The 13,570-nt window shown below is 39.1% G+C and overlaps 1 protein-coding gene across 1 annotated transcript in view; it reads left to right on the top strand.

Moving 5' to 3' along the window:
- Positions 1-13,570, top strand: part of Otc (ornithine transcarbamylase) — a 64,131-nt gene that overhangs the window by 30,272 nt on the left and 20,289 nt on the right. The window lies entirely within an intron of this gene.

Here is a 13,570-nt window from a genome sequence, read left to right as displayed (position 1 = left end):
GACACACACACACACACACACACACACTGAAAATGTGTACACATCACATACACAGGAGAGAGAGCGGGGGCCATGAAGAGGTATGGGAAATCTAGGCTGTTGTGCAGTGATATAGACTAATGAAACCTTGATAAATAAAGAGACGGAGAATAAGAGATTCACATAGTGTCATGACAACTGCTGATGGTAAAAGGTGACACATAATGGTGGTTAAATTATTCCAGATGGTTTGTGTGTGTGTGTGTGTGTTTTTCTGCTCTTGGGGGAAAGGAATACGTTAGCTATTGGGCATATTGCATTAAAAGTGGAAGCTCAAAGTACAAATATTTATATGCCAATGGAGATAAGCACCTTAGGTGACATTGAGAGTTGGAGAAGTATGTATTCACTCAGTGGTTTAAAACAGGAACTCCACAGGCTCCCTGTGAGAGAATTGTGGAAGGCCATACCTCAAGGGCAGATGCAATTAGGGTAAAAAGAGAATACATGTGTTCAAATATAAGAAGAAGCTGGGCCGGGAGATGGGGCTGCCGGTAAAGAGTAGCAGTTATTGTAGACATGTGACTTTCTTCTGTGTAGCCTATGACTGCTTAATCTGCCAAACTATCTGACAAACAAGGTATTGTGAGATTCAGAAATTCAATAAACCCAAATTGAAAAAGACAAAAGAAACCCACCACCTTGCAGAGAAGAGATTGAGCTGGAGGAGGAGGGAAGTGCATCTTAATGGCATCTCCCCTGCAGTGTGCACTGAGCAGCCCTTAGCAATTGGATGCTTTGCCTTTTGTAGACGTTAACTTTGGAAGATGCAATGGCATTGTGTGGTGTTTGAATGACAGTACTCGCCTTTTCTAGTCGAGAGAACAGTGCACAGCTGACACTGATTGATGGCAACTGCATTTCCAATCTACCTGTCTGGCTGCTTTGGGGACCTGGGACAATAAAAAGTGCCTGTGTGTTGGTGGAAGATGAAACTGAAGTGGGGATTCAATATATGTAGCCACTGAATGATGGGGGATAAAGGCAAAACTGGCCCTTCTCTTCGTAACTCTTACATGCAGTTTCCAGAATATCACGTATTCTTTTAAATGATTTAATTATTCAAGAACGTTTATTGCATGCCAGGTTTTTTAAAAAAAATCAGTCATAGTTTTAGCATTGAGAATGAAATGCTGATTATGTCAAACAAGATCTTCCATGGGGTGGACTTATATATGCTATTACTTTGTTAAATAAGTACATAAGAGTAGATTGAAAGATATGCTAGGATGGAGACAAGGCAGGGTGACCTGCCATTGATGGAGATGCTGCCTTGCATGAGATGGTCAGGTCTACACGTGAGTCAAGCCAAGAGCTCAATTAAAAGAGAGAGCCAGATATAAAGAACTATAGGAAGAGCATCACAGAGAATGAACTTCTGGAGAAAGGCCTAGGGCAGCAGCATATTTGTTATTTAAAACCGGAAGGAAAGCCCGAAATGTCCTAAAATTAGCAGAGAAATATGTTTTAAATCTAAAAAGTACATATATAAATATAGACGTACATATAAATATGTGTGTTCTCGATCTTACTTTCTAAAGGGAGGAAAATGAAATGAAGCCCTGTGTATACTGTGTGCCTATAATCTCTGCACTTGGATGCTAAAGCAGGTGAATCCTTTGTACAGTCTGTCTGGGCTACCCAGAAAGACTGCCTCAGAAAATCAAAACAAAACTAAGATCAATAAGGGAATGGAAAAACTGAACATTAACTATCTAAACATCACAAGGTACATCATATGGCATGTCCCTGAAACATATTCATCCGTTTGGTATAACATCAGGCTGTCTAGGCCTATTGAACAGCAACTCTGATTTTCTTCCATGTCATTACTTCCTCAGCGCCCTAGAAAGCACCATTCTACTCATTACTGCTGTGAGGTTGCCTCTTTCAAATATGTACCTGAGTGGGGATTGCACCATGTGGCCTTCTGTGGCTGGCCTCGTTCATTGGCCATAATGTCTTCCAGGCATAGGTAGGTATGCTTCTGCAAATGGGAGGATTTCCTCATGCTGAAGGCTGACTGACACTTCATTGCGTGCATCTACATTTTCATTGTCCACCCACTGGTGGCTTCCCCATCTCAATTCTTATGGCTACTGTTGCCAGGAACGGGAAAATACAAATGTCTTTTCATTCCTAATTTCAATTCTTTTGAATAAGTAGCCAGAATTGTCAGTTGCACAGCCTATGATAAGCATCTTTTTTTAATATTCTGAGAACTCACCTTATTCCTATACCTATTTACATTCCCACCCAGGGCACAAGACTTTTCTGTAGTTCCCACCTTCAGCTCCACTTATCTTTTGTCTTTTTGTTGCCATACACTCTAACAGGTGTGACATGATCGCTCGGGGTGGTTTTGATTTGCATTTCCCTTAGGATCACTGCTGGACATGCTTTGTAAGACATGTCAACCAGCGTGTAACTTCTTTGCAGAAATGTTCACACAGGTATCCATTTTGAAAATTGGGATTTGTTTTGTTACTGAGTTGTAAGATTTCCTTAAATAGTTAGCATTTTGACCCCCATACTTGGATACATGCCTTCTGAACACTTTTTCCTCTTTTTTGCAGATTATCTTTTTGTTCTTCTGAATGATTTTCTCATTCAGCTCTCCCGTTACATATGTTTTCCACATTTAAAAAATCATATTTAGGGTCAAGCAAGATCTTAAAGATTAGCCCATAATAGAAAAGTACCCCAAGGAAGATTTTTACAATTAATGAAAAATATCCTACTTCTTTTCTTCTTGATTTGTAATAATATAAACCTGTTTATATTATACAAGATATTTAATATTGTATTATTACACAAGATATTGAGGATAAATCCCCTTTAACTAAGCCTGAGTTGAATACCGTCTAGTCTGAAGGTGGGTCAATGAAGACAATTGGACGAAGCTGTCCAATGGAATTTGGGGGAAGCCGGTATGCTGACGATTCTCAATATCACATACAGCTTCAATGATTCTTTAGTAGGCTCCATGGCCAAGATGCCTGGCAGCTAAAATCTTCCAGTGAAGATTACAAAAGGAGGGCTGAGCGTACAAATCAGTGACCCTGCATTTGCCTAGTATGCACAAGGCCTTGAATTTCATCCCCAACACTGCGTGGGAGGCTGGGGAGGGGGGGGATTACAAAAGGGAAAAGACATATGGGACGAAATGTGGACCAAACTAGACCTAAGCTTCTTTAAGTTTCCACTAGTAGAAATCACACAGGGTGTACTTAAATCACTCAGCAAAACAGTTTGCAAGGTTTTTATTGGAGGCTGTAACAGAAGCATTCTTAATTACTCCTCCAGAAAAATAGATCCCAGGGTTTTTATTGGGGACTGGCTACTTCAGCACTCTGCCTAGCACAAATCTACATTCCAGCCTCCTAGTAGGAAGGAGGAGCATTTGTATTCTTACCAGTTCAGGAAAATTCTCCTAGACTCTACATTTTCACATAGCAGCCCAAGGCCACCCCTGTGAGCAGGCCACCGAAGGACAGCTGTTTGAAGACATTAGCTCTTCCCTGCATAACTAAGCTTACAACCTTGCTGCTCAGGAAGCAGTAAGAGGAAGTTTGGTTGTACACAATGACTTCATTGAGAGCTTTGTAATCCTTCTAAACAAATGCTCCATATTTTATTTTTTTGTTCAACGCAGCCTAAGGCTCTGGAGGATATACAGTCTCTCTCTCTCACTTTATTGTTCACTGAAAAAGGGGTGGGTTCTCAGTAACAGTGAAACCCAATTTAAAAAACTGGTCAGAGAACTGGAATATATCCTATACGTGCAAGGGCAGCCTTAAATTTTTAGTCGTTTCCTTAAGGGAGCATGGACCATTGAAATTCTGGGACCCCAGAGAATAAGATCAGCGCTGCTGCATGCTTCCATTTCTTTAAAATCTTTCTTAGCAACTCTCTCCCAAGCCCTAAAGTATCAGAAAATACAAAACATGTCCTTGCACATCCTCTGAAATGTGCTTCAGATTTGAAGGTATTTTCAGATTCTCCAGTGCCCTACTGGGGTTAAGAGTTGGATAGTCTATTTTTTCCCTTGCTCTAAAATTGTACTTTTAGGTGTCACACCAGGAGTGACACCCACCTCGAACTCAAATCACCAAGCGATTCTTTGGAATTTTAAAATCAGATGGAACTAAGCAACAGTGGTGGGCATTATCTCTCCAGTTCTAGGCTTCGTGTTTCTTCCATAATGACAGCTGCTCATGGCTAATGTGCTGAAAGGTGCATAATGGCTTCACAGTCATTTTCACTTTAATACAGTACTTAGTAATATGGCTTCAGGAGCCAAATGTACGAGAGGCTCCATATAAAACCCAAATAGTGTAACATTGTTCAACTCTAATTAGTTTCACTCCAGGTGTAATTTACTTATGGTGGTGATTGTTAGAGTGGGCTGCTGGTGAGACATTAAGAAAGCCAGCAGAAACCACCGTATTCATTTTCTGGAGATACCATAAGGAATTGACATACACTCAGACCAGGACATTTTTTACTCTGTCAGAATTCTAGAGGATACAAAACCCAGATCCATTTGTCACCAGCATCCTGGTTCCCTTTCGGGTGTCTCCCAGCAGTTCTCCGTATTTCTTGACTTGTAGCTGCATCAACAAAGTTAACTTCCATTTTCACCTCAGCTTTTTGTCTCTCTGTGTGTCTATGTATCTCCTCCCCTCAACAGGAGCAGCAGCCCTTGGTTTTAGGAGTTCTCCTACTTTAGTATCACTTCATCTTAACTAACAGTCTCCAAAGATGCTACTTTCTTCTTGTTTTGATTTTTTCCCATTAAACAATTCATTTATTCACTTTAAATCCTGATTGCAGCCTTCCTCCTCCCTGTCCCCCCTCACAGCCTCTTCCCACATGCTCCCCTCCTCTTCTCTTCTGAGAAGAGGGCAGCTCACCCCTGGGTACCAATCCACCCTGGTATCTCAAGTCACTGCAGGCCTGGGCACATCCTCTCACACTGAGCAAAGAATCTACTTCCAAGCAAGGTCTCATTCTGAGTTTCTGAATTGCCAGCTGCATTGATGGAACATCAGTCAAGCTGCTCTGGCCATGTACACACTTATCCTTGTGCATCATGGAAGAATTTCTTATCCGTGCCATGCTGATATTTCAAACAGTGAACTTTGGGGAGGGATTTGAGCACGGGAAACAACTAAGAGAGGAATCAATCATCTTATTGAAAGGAATGCTGCAAAAAGATGAAATGTTAATGTAAAAGTAGTCATGTTAGTGATACTAACATCAGAAAGGTAAAATATTTTAGCCCTTTTGTAAAACATTTTCAAAGTTGTACCTAACAAGAAATATGAGCCTAACTAGATACTAACAAAATTGCTATGACTGCTATGATGTGTCCGGAACAGCTGTATAGCCTTGGTTAAATGGTCACCAAAATTAGTTTCTTTAAGCCTGAATCATGCTATGTTCTCTTAAAGGAACCACAGTATATGGTAAAGAGCAAGGACTTTGAAGCAGGGGCAGTTTGAGTTCAATTTAAAGCTTTCCCACATAGCAGCACTTGTGGGTTGGGTTAATTATTTCTGATTCGCAGTTTCCTGAGTTGTAAAATAGAGACAATACTATTTCATGGGTTTCATTAAAGGAAATAAGTTCATGTTGTAACAGACATGGGTACAAAAGGAGTTCTTATGATGTTGATTGAAACGAGTCATAGTTTAATTCAATCTCAGGTCACTCTTATGACTCAGCTCTAGCCACTTCTTTGGTTCACTAGACAGCTTTCACAGACTCCAACTCTATAATTACTAAGGGACCTTAGGAGGAGGGCATTCTAAATACCATTATACCATAAAGGGTTTTCTCTGGGATCCTCAAACTCAGAATCTAACATCTAGGCCAAAATAAGCAGGTCATTAGAGGTAATTTCATAACGAAATGAATGTAGCAGTTGAATTCACCCCTAATTCTTCAACACCAACCCATTAAATAAGATTGCAATTCGATTTCTTAAAGTTATACTTTTTGTTTGTTTATCAAGTTTTATTATTAATACAGTGCAATCAGGCCATGGTTATTTTAATCTGGTTAGATATGCTGGAGGGCTGAGATATTTTCTGTCCTGGATCATACTCAGTTAGACAGTATTGATCAATTTATATGGGGAAGATTGCCCATGTTTCAATCTGTCTATATTTTTTGAAAAATTCCAACATTAGCTATTAAATACCTGTGGCACACTGTTGTTTGCAGGACATTTTAAATACAGGAAATACAGATTGTACCAAGGCTGTTTTGCTATAATTGTTGGTGGAGGCCGAAGAGCATCGGAGAACTTGCAGGAATCTACTGAAAACCAAGCAGAATTCCATTTCTATTCAATAGAAATGAAAAGAGACCAAAATGACAAATCTTTCCAGAGCCAGGAAGTATTTTTAACTTGTCAGCCTTTCCTTTGTAACGAGTATAATCAAGCTCTTAAGATGTTTAAAGCTGGGGGTTTAAATGATGAGCTGCAGGAAGCCTCCAGCTCTAGCTGCAAGCTTGTAATTGTTTCCAATGAGAGGGCTTGTTTATATTTTAAAATGATCTTTACTAGCCTAAAAGCATAAAAAGAATGAATTCTCTTTGTCTAAAAATTTTAAGCATGAAGGAACCAATGCTACAGAAAATAATATGCACTAATCACATAAAGCATCTTTAATATCTTTGTCACCCTCCCCCCAAGTGTTTCTAATGCAAAAAGCATCCTGGGAACTGCTTCTCCCAGTTGGCCCAAATCATAGCTATATCACTGGTTGCCACCTCCCTTGCAGCTTTTATGACTAAAGGAGGGCAGGGTGGTGCTTTTGATAAAGTTTGACGTGCTTCCTTTTTTATGGTGCGTGAATGTCCAAGGAACTATTTGTGAATACAGCAGCAGTATTCTTTACACTGTCATTTGCTTATAGGCATCTATTAACCATATTAATTTATCAAATATTTACCATTCCTTTAAATATAATTCAGAATGCATTCTTCTAAATCACTTATTCTCAAAACGTGGTTACCAAAGCAAAAACATAAGCACCCCTTGGGTGCTTGTTAGAAATGAGAACTCTTCACTGTCAAACCAGACCTTCTGAATGAAGCATCTAGCTGATGATGCTTTGCAAGCCCCCCTAGTGACTCTGCTGTGCATTGAGAGTTTGCATTTCTTTACCAATTTGCATGTAAGGGCTGACTGTATAGCTCAGTGGTAGTGTACTTGTAGCATGAATGAGGTCCTGGGTACACTACAAAAAGCAAAAAGACCCATATTGCATATTCAGTCAAATGTGTAAGATGTGAACAAAGCTCAACTCTTAGTTGAGCAACTCTAAGTTAGCATATTGATTGCTAACTTAATCAAATGCTTTCAATACTTAATCACAAAATATTGACTGCAGAGTCAATTGATATTTTGATGATAAAACAGGCTATAATGTTCTTACTGCTTTCATTGGTATTATTTTTATTTATCTTTATACCTCCTTTTTAAAAATCCTTTCACAGTCCCAGAATTAAAACATCGCTGGGATGTAGATGCCTTTACATCCTTTCAAGGTTTTTGTTATTTGACCAGGATGGAAAGAAAAAAAAAAACATCTTAGGAAGACAGGGATGCAATTTAAATGGATTGTTAAGCACTTGATTCTGGTTAGTGAGAACTGGTAGCTAAGACCAAGGTGAGAGGAATTCCAGCTGTTGTCTACCTGGCTGTGTATCTTATCAAAATAGTTTTCAGTTTTGTCGTGGAGCTATATTTGGTTCTTGTTGTTTCTTTAACATACTATCCCAAATGTCATGACTTATGCAATTAAAGAGTGAACTTCCTGTGTTGGGGGTATGAAATTTAGAAGAGGTGCCTCCTTCTGGAGGTTCTGGGGAAGATTTGAGTCCTTGACTTTTCCAGCTCCCAGAGGTTGTCCATACTCTATAGCTCACCCCAAACCTCTCACCACTGCATCATCTCCCATTTCTCATCTGTTATTTTCTCTTAGAAAGGTATACAGATTATATGGAATTCAACCCAGGGGAATCATCCTCTATTCAAGCCCTTGCTTTGATTATAAACACACACTTCATTTTATAAAGATTTTGAGGATTAGAATATGGGCATCTTTGTGAACCACTCTTCTGTTTACTACAGGATCCTTATTGTTATCTTTCATATTCATTCTTGGATTTTAAGAAATTTTGAAGATGAGGTTTTATTTTGGTTCCATTTGTTGTCTTTAATTTTTGACTGCACATGACCCATTACTACAGCTTTGACATAAAAGACATTTGTCCTCTCTCAATGTGTTACAGTATGGACCTTATTTGTTGGCATTGTGTTAGAATTGGTTAAATCATGAAAAGATTTCCCTTTCAGAGAAACAAGAAAGTGAATGTGGAACTTTAGATTGACAGTTAACTAAGTCCTTATTTTAGAAGAACAGTTCAATCGCATTGGAAATCACATGACAACTGGTGCTAGTTAAATGCTGGAATCTCTGCTACTTCTCCTATGTAGAAGACCTACATAGGAGTCTATTTATGGAACAGTTTCTATTGTTTCAAGAACCAGATGGCTGATAAATTAGCTTACTTCATTATGTATTAAGCAGATTGAAAATTATATATATATGTATATATATATATATATATAAACATTCAGAAAATAAAGTTAACAAAAATACCCATAAGATATCTATTTGAAAATGCATATATATGTACATACCTATGTATGTATGTGTTCCCACTTGTTTAAATAAATTTAAATGTAGAGGTAACGCTCATTTTTTCATAATTCTCTTCTTTATTTGCATATTCTCTTTATATTAATTCATCAAGGCCTCTGACAAGTAAAAGGCCCTGTTTCATGAAAAATAAATTTTACTGCTATAAATAATTATAGCTTGCAAATGAAAGCTTCTTTAAGATGACTTCCTCCTCATTAGCAGTGCCCTTGCCACTTAACGGCCTCTGTTGCTTCCTGGCAACAATGTGATGTTACAGATTTATTCTGATTTTATCCTGCCAAGGACGCTGAATTGAATATCCTATAATAGTTCCTTTTCCATATATATATTTAATAGAATATTGTGATGGACCAAATTCTTTGTTCTAAGGGTGCTTGCAGGAATCTAGGGGGTTAAAAACAACATCTTCTGTATTTTCTCTCTTGGTAATTGACTGAGATGAAAGGAAAATACTTGATGTGTGTCTAAAATCTTAATCTACCCAGTATAACTCACCAAGTTGTTATCCCATATTCTCTCTCTCTCTCTCTCTCTCTCTCTCTCTCTCTCTCTCTCTCTCTCTCTCTCTCATCACAAGATAAACTTTATTGGAATGCAAGGATTCAGGGATTTGAATAGTAACAGATTGATAGTGAGAAGTGTTCATTCTTGAAGGATAGTATAACATTTTTGTCATTACAAACTTCTATTCTGACTATGGGATCTGCATAATCATACAAGAAGTTATCCCAAATTATAGTTTCCTTTGTATCCTGCATAAGGAGATAGAATGTAGATTTATTTCTACTTGGTGTGTGATGTGTGGGTGAGGGGGTGTCTTACTATGAAACCGAGGCTGGCCTTGAGCTGGTGATCCTCCTACCTCAACCATCAGAGTACTGTAAATACAACTGTGCACTCCCATGCCTGACTTTTTCCTTTTGGTGCTGGTGGTAGAACTAAAGCCCAGTGCATGTTAGATAAGTACTCTATTGACTTACACCTTCAGTCCCATCTGCTGGCATTTTTATCTTGCCATTCCTTTATTGTGACAGCAAAGTTGTAGAGCACATGTTAACAGACATTTCATGAGTTCATTCATACCTCTCCAGAATGGCTGAGGAGCTGGAATTCTGCACACATTGAGTTTGCTTTCTGAACAATGATTCATAGTGTAAGTACAAGATTTCACTTCCAGGATCTTTGTGATAGTACAGTGTACAGAATTTGCTAGAGTATAATCCTCTCATGATACATTTGTCCCCTCTCAATGTACATTACACAGTACTTGTCTGCTCCAAATCCAGGACCATGTCCAGGGCTATCTTCTTCTCACCTTCAAGTACATAAGACTCCAAATCAGATATGCTTTCTCCCTGTGCCTGGGTCTTCTTCCAGTTTGGACTGAACATGTTCCCCGCAGGTTCATGTGTGATTAATGCTTAGTTCAGCAGAAATGTTCAGAGGTGGGGTTTTGGGGAAGGGATTGGATCATATGTGCTCTGGCATCATCAATGGATTAGCATATTCTTTGATAAATCATAAGTTTCTGGGATATTGGGAGGTGATGAAAATATAAGAGGTGGGACCAAGGCGAAGCCACTGGGTTTGGAGGTATCTGTGTACACTGTAAGAAGTTTAAAGTATGACTGCCATATAAAGTGAAGTATACTTCTGCACCTCTTATGTTTTTGTAGACATTGCAAAATTAATTCTCCCTAAATATGGACTTATTAGTTGTTTATCATCTAGGCCTTACTAAGTTGCCCAGTTCCATTGAATAACTTTTCTACAATAGAGTTAGAAACTTCCATCTTTCTAGGAAGAAGATGCTTATTATGATTCTCAGAAAGCCCAAGTAGATATGAAATTATTTAAGCACTGTTATTGGTGCCTTGGAAGTGTCCTGGTCTCCGGTCTCCGTAGTCCCTGGCCCACGGCAACAAGAATGACTCGGACACCAAGTCGGGTTCATGCAGCAACTTTACTTCGGGCTTTTTCTTTTACAGCTCTCTTCCCCAGCAGCTTCTTCTTAGGGCAAGGGCTAAACTACTCCTATTACAACAGCTTCTCTTACTCTACTTCTACTCACGGCAAGGGCTAAAACTACTCCTATTCTACTACTGGCTTCTACCTAGGGCAAGGGCTAAAACAACTCCTATTACAGCAGCTTCTCTTCTACTACTTCTACTCACAGCAAGGGCTAAAACTACTCTCTTCACTACTCATCCCGACTTACCTCCTTCTAGCTCCACCCCACCTCATCCAATCAGAATTCACATACGTTCCAGGCATGAGCTGAGGTCATTCACAGATAGGCTGACAGGTCCTGATCACGAGGAACAGTCCAGCCTGGCAGGCAGCCCACGCATGCAGCCTCACTGTGCATGCTTGGGCAAGGCAATAAACAAGTGGGTTTCATGGGGCCTGCGGCCACACCCACTTCCCGCAGAAGAGTGGTTCTTACATTTTGGGAGGGTATCTGAAACACTTGGGAATTCATAAGTCATCCTGTATATTTGGGAACCAGGTTTCTGTGTAGTAACAGAAGACTCAACAAAGTACCATTGTCCCCAGGTCATCAGACAGATAGGGAGCTGATTGTTCTAATGCAGGAGGCTTTACTGGGGAATATTGATAGGTGTATCATTCTATGGCTCAGAGGATTTGGGATTTTTTTTTCCTTTTAAGTGACCCAGAAAGTATTCCTTGCCATCCATTATAGGATTAGACCTCAGAAGCTAAGATTCTAGGAAAAGAGTCAATGGTATTTTTTAAATAAAACAGCTTTGGTTCCTTCTTTAGTAAGAACCTCCAATTTTAGTGTGCAAGTTTGCCACTTGGAGATCCAGTCACAATAGAGTGTGGCAGTAAAACTGGGTGGAGTTTGAGATACAGAGCAGCTGCTTAGGTCCCAGGTGCTGCCAATATTGATCTGAAAAGCAATGTGCTATTTTTGGGTTTTCAGAGTTAGCGGAAAATTGGCGTCTCCTTGGAAATTAAAAAACAAAGCAAAACAAGCAAATAAAAACACCAATCCTTAAGTACCATTCCCTAGAGAGTCTGATTTTTCTTGTATAAAATAAACAATATGGAGTGAATATCAAAGATTTCAAAAACATTCTGAATGATTTTCCTGTGGAGCAAGGTTTGAAACCCCTTGTCTTTGGTGATGCTTGAGACACCACCAAAAGATAACTGACACCATGTATTTTCTAAAAATATTTTATTAATTCCTGAAGAATTTAATACAATGTTTTGATCATATTCTCTCCATTAGTCCTTGCAATCCTCCCCAATCTACCCTCCCTCTCCACTAAAACACCCAGCTTTTGACTTCCTTTTGGTTTTAAATAACCCATGGAATCCATTTTCTACTACCCATATACCCCTCAGTATAAGGCTATCCAGTATCCTGGTTTTGCTACCAGGAACCACACTACTAACAAAAACTAACCCTTTATCCCTCTGAAGCCATCACCTGTCCATAGCTCCTCAGTTAGCAGTAAGGGCTGATAACGCCCTTCCTACTCCTTGCTAGAATGGTGACTGCCTTGATAATGGTTAGGTCTTATACAGGCCACTGTGAGTTCATGAGTGAAGTGGTCCTGTCACATCCAGAAGACACTTTCGTGAGGTAGTCTCCAACTTTCTTACTCCTTGCGATCTTTCCAACCTTTTCTTTTGCAGTGTTCTCTGAGCCTTGGGGAGTGATATCACTTAAACTATAAAGTATTTTTTTATTCACCTGTCTCATGCTATAATACACAATGTACTTAAAATAGTTTATAGTAATAGTTTATCTGGATTCTTCTACTGATGCCCTATCATGGAAAAGCTCCAATCAGTTACAAAACAAAAAAGAACTAAAATAATAAAGTAGCTCAATTTACAAATGTTAAATTTTTGTGTTAAAGTATTTCCCCTTTATTAGAAAAGAGTAACAATATATTATACCTACTTGTTTATTTTATGCACCCTTAAGTTGCTAGTCAGAGAGTTAGAGATATTATGTAGATATCTAGATGTTTGGGGGAACTTTGCTGATTCAAAATAAAATATAGAAATCTAAGAATCATAGCGATGAGCAGTCTACAAACATTTGAAAGAATCAGAATGTCTAGGAAATGTTAATATGTGAATATTGTTTTCAATCCTTGATCCTGTAAGTTATGAGTCTTTGTGGCATGCTTGAATTTTATATGTACCAGAGTTAATTTTGAGCTGTCAGTACAGGCCCACTATAAAGCAGACTCCAAGATGCAAGACATCTATTAGGGGAAACACCCACGGAAGACAAATGAGATAGAAAACATGAAGCAAGGATTGGGATAGAGTCTTCATGTGAGCATGCAGGACAAGCCCATGTACATCAGAAAGTAAGGAAGAAGATATGGGTTGGAGAGAACTAAGTGGCACTGTCATTTGGAAAAGAAGACTGGGTTGTGGGGTGCTCCAGAGGAAAGACTTAATGCTCCCGCTCCATTGTCCTCCGCTGAGCCAAGTCACTGGATGGGAATAGCCTGAGGAGAAGGTGACCTTGATCTTGAAACTACAGATACAGACAGTACATCCAGAGCCTGTCAGTGAATGGTTTTGTGTACAGAAGGTTCTCCCTTGTAGGGTTCTGTGTGTGCTTCCATAGCTGCTACATGAAATGCTTTATATAGTATGAAAACAGTGAAACAAAGTTCCCTGTGGGCTAATATAAAAGAAAATTATCCATATACCAAGTCATGAATGCTCTTTGGATGTCTTGCTGTTTGGTTTTGTCCCTTTAAACCTAGGTAAACTGAAAAAGTGGCATT

This window comes from Mus caroli, unplaced genomic scaffold (genome assembly GCF_978045245.1).
Source record: "Mus caroli unplaced genomic scaffold, Mus_caroli_1 scaffold_5, whole genome shotgun sequence".
Taxonomy (NCBI): Eukaryota; Metazoa; Chordata; class Mammalia; order Rodentia; family Muridae; genus Mus; species Mus caroli.
The sequence above is the reverse complement of the archived record's forward strand: the minus strand, read 5'-3'. Positions and strand labels throughout refer to the sequence as shown.